The 8,731-nt window shown below is 32.9% G+C and overlaps 1 long non-coding RNA gene across 1 annotated transcript; it reads left to right on the forward strand.

Moving 5' to 3' along the window:
- Positions 1–1,062: 1,062 nt before the first annotated feature.
- LOC133542848 (uncharacterized) lies at positions 1,063–1,985 on the forward strand. Its single transcript, XR_009804227.1, has 2 exons — positions 1,063–1,400; positions 1,481–1,985. It is a non-coding gene; the product is annotated as an uncharacterized LOC133542848 (long non-coding RNA).
- The last annotated feature ends 6,746 nt before the right edge of the window (positions 1,986–8,731 follow it).

Consider the following 8,731-nt stretch of genomic DNA (forward strand, 5'->3'; position numbering starts at 1 on the left):
CCTTTAGAGTTTTGACGGAAGGTACGGCGCGAGAGTCTGTTGAAATAAAAAGTGTTTCTGGCCTTCCTCTCGGTCATATTTTCATAATAATGATCTTGCAGCAGCCAGCGTCATCTCACAAGACCCTCCGGTACCGTGAATGTCATTTAAGTGACGTCTTGGTGAAGATTGATGATCACTCATTTTTAGGTCTATTTTTTTTAAAAGCCTGGCTGGAGATCGACTGACACACCCCCCGCGGTCGACTGGTAGCTCGCGATCGACGTAATGGGCACCCCTGGCCTACGCTGTGATCAGGCTTTAGAATAGTAGCCGTGCTCATTATTTAAACCACGGTTAACAGCCAATCAGATCGCTGGATTTCACCTTTCCGTTTTATTTTTTGAATTTTTTTTTAGTTTCATGTAACATATTTACAGTACAAAAGCAGCAATAGAAAGAAGTAGATGAAGGGAAAAATTGTGTGTGATTTAAACACAAGTTGGGGAAAAGATTATTACAATTAATTTATGTTTATTTACAACGTTGTATTGCATGAATGTATTTCTGATGTTGTTGATGGACAGTAGACTATGTTGATTGACAGTCTGATGCACACTTGCACTAAAGAGGAAAGATGAGAACTCTTCCAAGTTGTCTCCTTTGCTTTCATTTTAGTTGCTTTACTTTATAACATCTGCATGACCTGAAATTATGATTGCTAATGTAAAATAAAAAAAAAAATGGAGCACTTTTGTGTCCCCACCAATCTCAAAATCAAACCTACCTTGCGATACACAACTCCATGTTTTTTCTGTAAAGTAAAAACAAAACAGCAAACAGTCCTAGTTACCAGAAGTACTAAGTCTGTCATTATTTTGACTTAGTAAATATTGACTTACTAAGACAAAATAATGACATACTTAGTAATAAGGACACATATTTTTGCAGAGATGTACTTATAACAATTTTATGGTCAGATGATACTATTTATAGTCAGGGTGGAGAAATTTGGGTGCAAAATAATAATAGTGGGCAATAATGCATAACAAAATATTCATACCTTGTTTTCCTTCCAGTGAATCCAGACGTGTCCAGTGACCACAACCACAACCACAACTACAACCACCACCACCATCACCATCCGTCCACAGAGCAGGTGACGGTCCCATCCGGCGGCGCGGGGCTGACCGGATCCGCCGTCGTCATGGTAACGACGTGGCTCCACACGCTCTTCCTGGCGCCGTAACGGTTCGACTCGGACCTGGAGACTTCATTCTGATGTATTTATCAGAAAAGGACAAACTTTCAGGGCGCGACAGCAGAAAGACACAAAGAGAACAAAGGAGGTGTGCCAGAATAGGTTTGGCAAAATATTTTTTTTATTCAACTCCAAACTGCGGCTTTTCGGTGAGTAGTAGGTGACCTTGGTCCTGGTGCAGGGTTCTTGGTGAGTAGTAGGTGACCTTGGTCCTGGTGCAGGGTTCTTGGTGAGTAGTAGGTGACCTTGGTCCTGGTGCAGGGTTCTTGGTGAGTAGTAGGTGACCTTGGTCCGGGTGCAGGGTTCTTGGCGGACATGCTGGTTGATCGTCTGGGAACAACCCGCTCATGACTATTTTTATTTTGTATCAACAACTTTGGCTTTTGAAGCCTGATTTAAGTCAACAGTGACTAAAATTTATTTTATAAACGCATTCATTTCGTACTTTTGCTCAGAAATGTCTGCACAAAATAATCTACTGTAACTTTTAGAGGGGCCAAAGTGTTAGGATATTTTTATTTTTTATGACTACATTGTTTTGTAAAATAACTTGAATTAATATATGGTTGGAAAACAATTTACAGCAAAAAATGCTATAAAGTGGTCATATTATGATTTTCAATTGCATGTAAAATAGAAGTTCTTGTCAACACTCAAATATTACACTGAATTAGAAATTGTACTCTTAATTTTATTGTATTCAATATGTTTTTTATGATAATAAATTAATACATTTTTCAAGAAATGTTGTGGCTATTCTAGTAATATAAAAGAACATTAAAGTAATTTTTTGTAATTCATGGAATGTTGCTTTTTTTTTCCACGTAAAATTAGTTTTACTGGAATTATGACTTTTTAGGACAATTTCCTAGTAACATTTCAACTGATTTTTCTAGTAATACTGTTACTTTTACTTTATTTGTTTATACTAATACTAATATAATAAAGTGGTATTAAAAATAAAATATAATATTACACTGAATTAGTCACTTCACTCTTAATTTTAATAGTATTCAATATGTTTTTTATAATAAATTAATACATTTTTCTAGAAATGTTGTGGCTATTCTAGTAATAGGAAAAAACATTAAAGTAATTTTTTGTAATTCTTGGAATTTTGCTTTTTCTTTCCATGTAAAATTTGTTTTACTCGAATTATTATGACTTTTTAGGACAATTTCCTAGTAACATTTCAACTGATTTTTCTAGTAAGACTGTTACTTTTCTTTTATTTGTTTACACTAATACTAATATAAAGTGGTATTAAAAATAAAATAAAAGATTACACTGAATTAGTCACTTCACTCTTAATTCTAATCGTATTCAATATGTTTTTTTATAATAAATTAATACATTTTTTAGAAATATTGTGGCTAGTCTAGTAATAGGAAAAAACTAATTATTTTTTTGTAATTCATGGAATTGTACCTTTTTTCCATGTAAATTTAGTTTTTCTCGAATATCATGACTTTTTAGGACAATTTCCTTGTAACATTTCAACTGATTTTTCTAGTAATACTCTTACTTTTCTTTTATTTGTTTGTACTAATACTAATATAATAAAGTGGCATTAAAAATAAAATAAAATATTACACTGAATTTGTCATTTTACTCTTAATTTGAATGGTATTCAATTATTTTTAATAATAATAAATTAATACCTTTTTCTACAAATATTGTGGCTATTCTAGTAATATGAAAAATCATTAGTCATTTTTTGTAATACATGGATTTATACCCTTTTTTTCCACGTAAAATTAGTTTTTCTTGAATTATTATGACTTTTTAGGACAATTTCCCTGTAACATTTCAACTGCTTTTTCTAGTAATACTGTGACTATTATTCTGTTTTTGCTAATATTCATATAGTACATTATTATTAAAACAAAAAATTAAATAAAATGTTACACTGAATTAGTAACTTTATTCTTAATTGTAATAATATTCAATAATTTTTCATAATACATTTTTCTAGGAATACAGTATTGTGGTTATTGTAATATGAAATAATGTTAGTGGTTTTTTTAATTTATGGAATTGTGCTTTTTCCCACGCAAAAATAGTTTTTCCTCCAATTATTATGACTTTTTAGGACAATTTCCCTGTAACTTTTCAACTGCTTTATCTAGTAATACTGTTACTTTTCTTTTATTTGTTTCTACTGTGATTAATATATCAAAGTAGTATTAAAAAATGCAATTAAATAAAATATTACACTTAATTTTATTAGTATTCAATTATTTTTAATAATAATAAATGAATACATTTTTCTAGAAATATTGTGGCTATTCTAGTAATATTGAAGTAATAAAGTATTTTTTGTAATTCATGGAATTATGCCTTTTTTTTTTCTTTTTTTCTTAGGATTATTACGACTTTTTAGAAGAATTTCCCTGTAACATTTCAACTGTTTTTTCTAGTAATACTGTTCCTTTTCTTTTATTTGTTTCCACTATAATTCTTATAATAAAGTAGTATTAAAAAATAAATACAATAATATATTACGCTGAATTAGTAATTTTACTCTTAATTTTAATAGTATTTGATATTTGTTATAATAGCTTTTTTCTATAAATATTGTGGCTTTTCTAGTAATATAAAATAATACTAAAATAGTTTTAGTAATTTGTAGAAGTATGCCTTTTTCCCACCTAAAATAATTTTTTCCTCAAATTATTATGACTTTTTAGGAAAATTTCCTTCTAACATTTCAACCGCTTTTTCAAGTAATACTGTGACTATTCTTTTATTTGTTTCTACTAATATTATTATAATAAAGTAGTATTAAAAAAAAATATATCAAATAGTACACTGAATTGGTCATTTTACTCTTGATTTCAATTGTATTAAATCATTTGACCCCACCTACTGACAGTTTACAACCTTGTCAAATGACATGAGAACCAGTGTTAATTAAAGATATTATTATTTATTAAACACATAAATCTTAGGCTTAGGTCAGACTGATTAGAAAAAAAAAGTACTCATCAAATATGCTGCATAAAAAGGGACTGACGGAAAATATATTTACATACTAAATAATTGCTAAAATAATTAAACTCAATAATAAAGAATATATTTAACAAAATAAAATATATTTTATTTTATTTTTGTCCAAAAAATACAGCTGAAAATGAAAATACATGCCAACATATTATATTTATTGATCCAATGCTACGGAACTCACTGTTTCATAGTATCAAACATTACTAAAAAACTGTGGGAACTGTTTCTACGATTACATTTCTTTTGGGGTAAATCCTTCTATGTGTTTACCATCAGACCGATGCAAAATATCAGCTGGCTGCAATCCTCACAAAAACAAAAGTTAAGTAAGCACTTTTTACTGTACTTTGTCAGAGGAGGATGGTTAATACAAAAAATTATTTTCAAGTTGCACCGTGAACAAACTGTATTTTCTAGACTATAAAGAGCACCGGTGTTTAAGCCACACCCACTAAACATGTAAGACTATAAGCTGCAGATATATACTTTAGTCCAATGAAGTATTTACACAGAAAGATGGTGTAAATTGTTTATTTACATATCTTAATTTTTTCCAAACGGTGTCTGTAACACGGCAGTAAAACGGCTGATCAGACAAAAAATAAGTCCGATTAGCTAAAGAGACTCACTATCTCCACCGTTGCGATTTTGGTGAATTTAAGACACTGAAACAATACAGTAAGAATTCTATTGTAAGTTAATAATACTAACAGAATCGTAATCATGTTTGCATATTGGCTAATGCTACTTTACGATAGCACGTACAGATATGCACGAAAACGCTCTCACATATCACACATGGGATGGTTGAGTAGGCAGGAATATGTTTAGTTATATTGTAAAACTTAAAAACAGGTGTTTGAGCGATGAATTGTAGAATATTTATGTGTAGGTACGGTCTGGACGGATAGAAGACGGAATGGCACACTGCTTCCGGTTGAAAGCTCTAAAAAGAAGGGAACGAGAGCGAACCCGTGCAAAAGATGGCACCATAGCACAAACAATAACACGCCTTTTCAGTGTTTTTTCAATAAAATGATTGCATAATGGCCATCAAACAAACAAAAACAATTCCAAAAATTAGCCGCAGAGTTCAAAGCGTAGGAATAAATTAGAGGCTAATTTATGGTATTATCGTTTAGACTAAGATAAAAATGACAAAGTCACACAGAAGTCTACCAAAACTGTGTAGCATGTGTGGAGAGACCTGCTGAGGGCACAGGTTGGTAAAGTCAGAGCTTGTTTGGACCAAGGCACAACTCTGTCATGAGTCTCTCCCCAACGCGTCCCTGGTTTTGCATCCAGGTTTTTGGCGCTCGTGGGGATCCCACATGGACAGAAACAGGCACCAACAGGCAAAACTAAGATAGTTTGCATTAAATGAGCCTTTTAAGGTGGCAGGGTTTGGGAGATGGGATTGAAAGCTCTAATGTTTGCCCAAAAGTCTGCAGAACTGCTGTATTTAAGTCTGCAGGATTGTCCCCAGAGGCTTCTGCCGAGGTCGTGGACTTGAAGGAGAAAGGAGGGGAGTCAGTTATTTCTTTTTCAGAAAGAGATGACTTTCCGCTGGAGTCTATTATCTTGGTTTCAGACTCCATCTGGCTCTCGGAAGGGAGACGTTTGCTCCAGAAGACGAATCCTATCTCTTCAGACGGTTACCTGGCTGAATGCAGACGGCAAATGTCTTTGTTCTACAAACACCATGCGTGAGGACGGCTGAAAGACCATATTATTCTCCCATGCTCAGGTGAAGATTGGAGAAAAGATGCTTAAAGTAGCGTACTCATCTCAGTGTACTCAATATATGTACTACACTACATACACTGTATATATATACCTATATACAGAGGTGGGTAGAGTAGCCAGAAATTGTACTCAAGTAAGAGTACAGTTACTTTAGAGATGTATTACTCAAGTAAAAGTAAGGAGTAGTCACCCAAATATTTACTTGAGTAAAAGTAAAAAGTATGTTGTGAACAAACTACTCAAGTACTGAGTAACTGATGAGTAACCTGTTTGTTTAATGATTACGGCAACAAGTAATGCACAAAAACATAAAAATAGCAATGAGCAAATTCAGAGCCAGGAATATCTCTTAAGCAACTAAAACGTTAATATATATTAAATAATAGTACATTAAAATAAAAAATAATTAAGGCACATTGAGCCACAGATCAGTACATATTCCCTACAATTGACCACTAAATGGTAACACCCCAATAAGTTTTTCAACGTTAATCAATTACTTAATAAATGACCAAGTCGAGGTGATCTACCTCAAATATATATATATATATATATATATATATATATATATATATATATATATACATATATATATATATATATATATATATATATATATATATATATATATATATATATATATCATTTATAATTATTTATTTTGTTTTTATTGACATGTTAAAGGTGTTTTAATAAATATACATGCATGTTTAACACATAGATTCCTATCTTTCATGAAGACAAGAATATAAGTTGGTGTATTACCTGATTCTGATGACTTGCATTGATTGGTATCAGACAGTATAGTGCTGAAAACGTCCAAGTTTTCAAATGGAGGAGAAAAAAAGTTCCTCCTTTCTGTCTAATACCACATGAAAGTCGTGGTTTTTTGGCATCTTATTTGTCCAGCTTCCATATTGGTTTTTATACACTTTACAAGAAATACATTGGCGGCAAACTCCGTAGCTTGCTAGCTTGTTTGCGCTGGCTTTCGGAGACTCTTATTTTGTTAGCCAGGCGCGATGGAGCGGCGCTTTTATTGTGAAGACAGGAAGTGTGCGATCAGTCTTTAGGCTTTTGACGGGAAGTACGGTTGAAATAAAAAGTGTCTTTTTTCCTTTACACTTTTGATTGATTGATAGAAACTTTTATTAGTAGATTGCACAGTACAGTACATATTCTGTACAATTGACCACTAAATGGTAACACCCCAATAAGTTTTTCAACTTGTTTGAGTCGGGTTTCACGTGTTGCATAAAAACTACTCTTAGAAGTACAATTTATCCCAAAAGTTACTCAAGTAGATGTAACTGAGTAAATGTAGCGCGTTACTACCCACCTCTGCCTATATACACACATACATACACATATAATATATACATTTATATACATACATATGTACATACTGTATATTTGCACATATAATATATATATATATATATATATATATATATATATATATATATATATATATATATATATGTATAAGCTGCAGTAAATCTTCCCACATGGAGACCAGGAAATGAAGGTGAGATTAATGACAACTATCTCTGAGTCACTTTCCGGCCGCAGCTTCTGGCTCTAAGACCGTTTCTATAAACCACATTTGCTATCTGTGAAATAACTTCGACGGAGAGCCTCAGATAGTCGGAGCTGTTGTCTCGGGCGTCTTTTATCCTCGCATACCAAAGAGGATTCTTCCCGGCGCTTTTGAAGAAAAGCCTGCTTTAAAGTTCACTTAAATAATTCCAGACCCACACTTTCAGTTTCTCCGGTTCATTAAGTTCACAGTAACTTTAACATTTATAGTTTAAAGGAAAACCACATCTTTTAAATTTTATTTTGTATGTGAGACAAGAAAATGTATGTCTGTTAACCGTGCATTCTAGATAGTAAAGAACTGCTCGCACTAGGCGGCTAACAATGCAAGTCATGCGGATTAATATTTTCTGCCTAGAAACCTCTCTAAAAACATCCAAAGATCGCCAACAATGTTTTATTTACATGCTGCAACAAGAAAGCTTTCTTTTTTTGCTTCTGCTAATCACTACAGACTTTGTGAGAGAACTATTACTAAGCAACGTTTCATCCCAAAAAACGTGAAACTTACTCACATACAATGTCCGCTCTGCATGGGTTGGTTGTATCTTTCAGCACCGATTGTTCTCTCGTTGAGCTGGTGGATTGGTCATCTTCCCGAGTCTTCCTCGCGATGTTGCCGGGTCTTATGCAGCGTTCCATTTGTTGAGAGGCAAGTATCCACTGCTTCAGTCCGTCCTGAGATTTACATAAAGTGTGGAATTTCAAAGTCAGCATACTTTTCAGCTCCATGCCACAACCTTCTACTGCACATGTGAGATGCAATGATTTGTAATTTGCCCTTGACAGAAAAAAAAATATACATATATATGTATATTATATATGTATTATATATATATATATATATATATATATATATATATACACACACATTGAATTACCAACGGAATCACCTTTTAATAATAATCAGTCGAGAAAGTAATTTATGTCACTTAAAAAAAAACAGGAAATATCTCTGGCCTATGCGGTTGAAAGACGTTTCATGAGAGCAGAGTGTGCGCGTGTGCATTTATAAGATGTGTGACGTTAGCGAGAACGCACGCCCAGTAGCATTTTAGCTCAGCTATGTTTATTAGCTTAGCAGCGGCAGTTTGCTGGCAGTGACGTTAGCTCTGTTGAATCTTTTCACTGGATTGTGTT

The sequence above is a fragment of the Nerophis ophidion genome, linkage group LG25, assembly GCF_033978795.1.
Source record: "Nerophis ophidion isolate RoL-2023_Sa linkage group LG25, RoL_Noph_v1.0, whole genome shotgun sequence".
In the NCBI taxonomy this organism is placed as follows: Eukaryota; Metazoa; Chordata; class Actinopteri; order Syngnathiformes; family Syngnathidae; genus Nerophis; species Nerophis ophidion.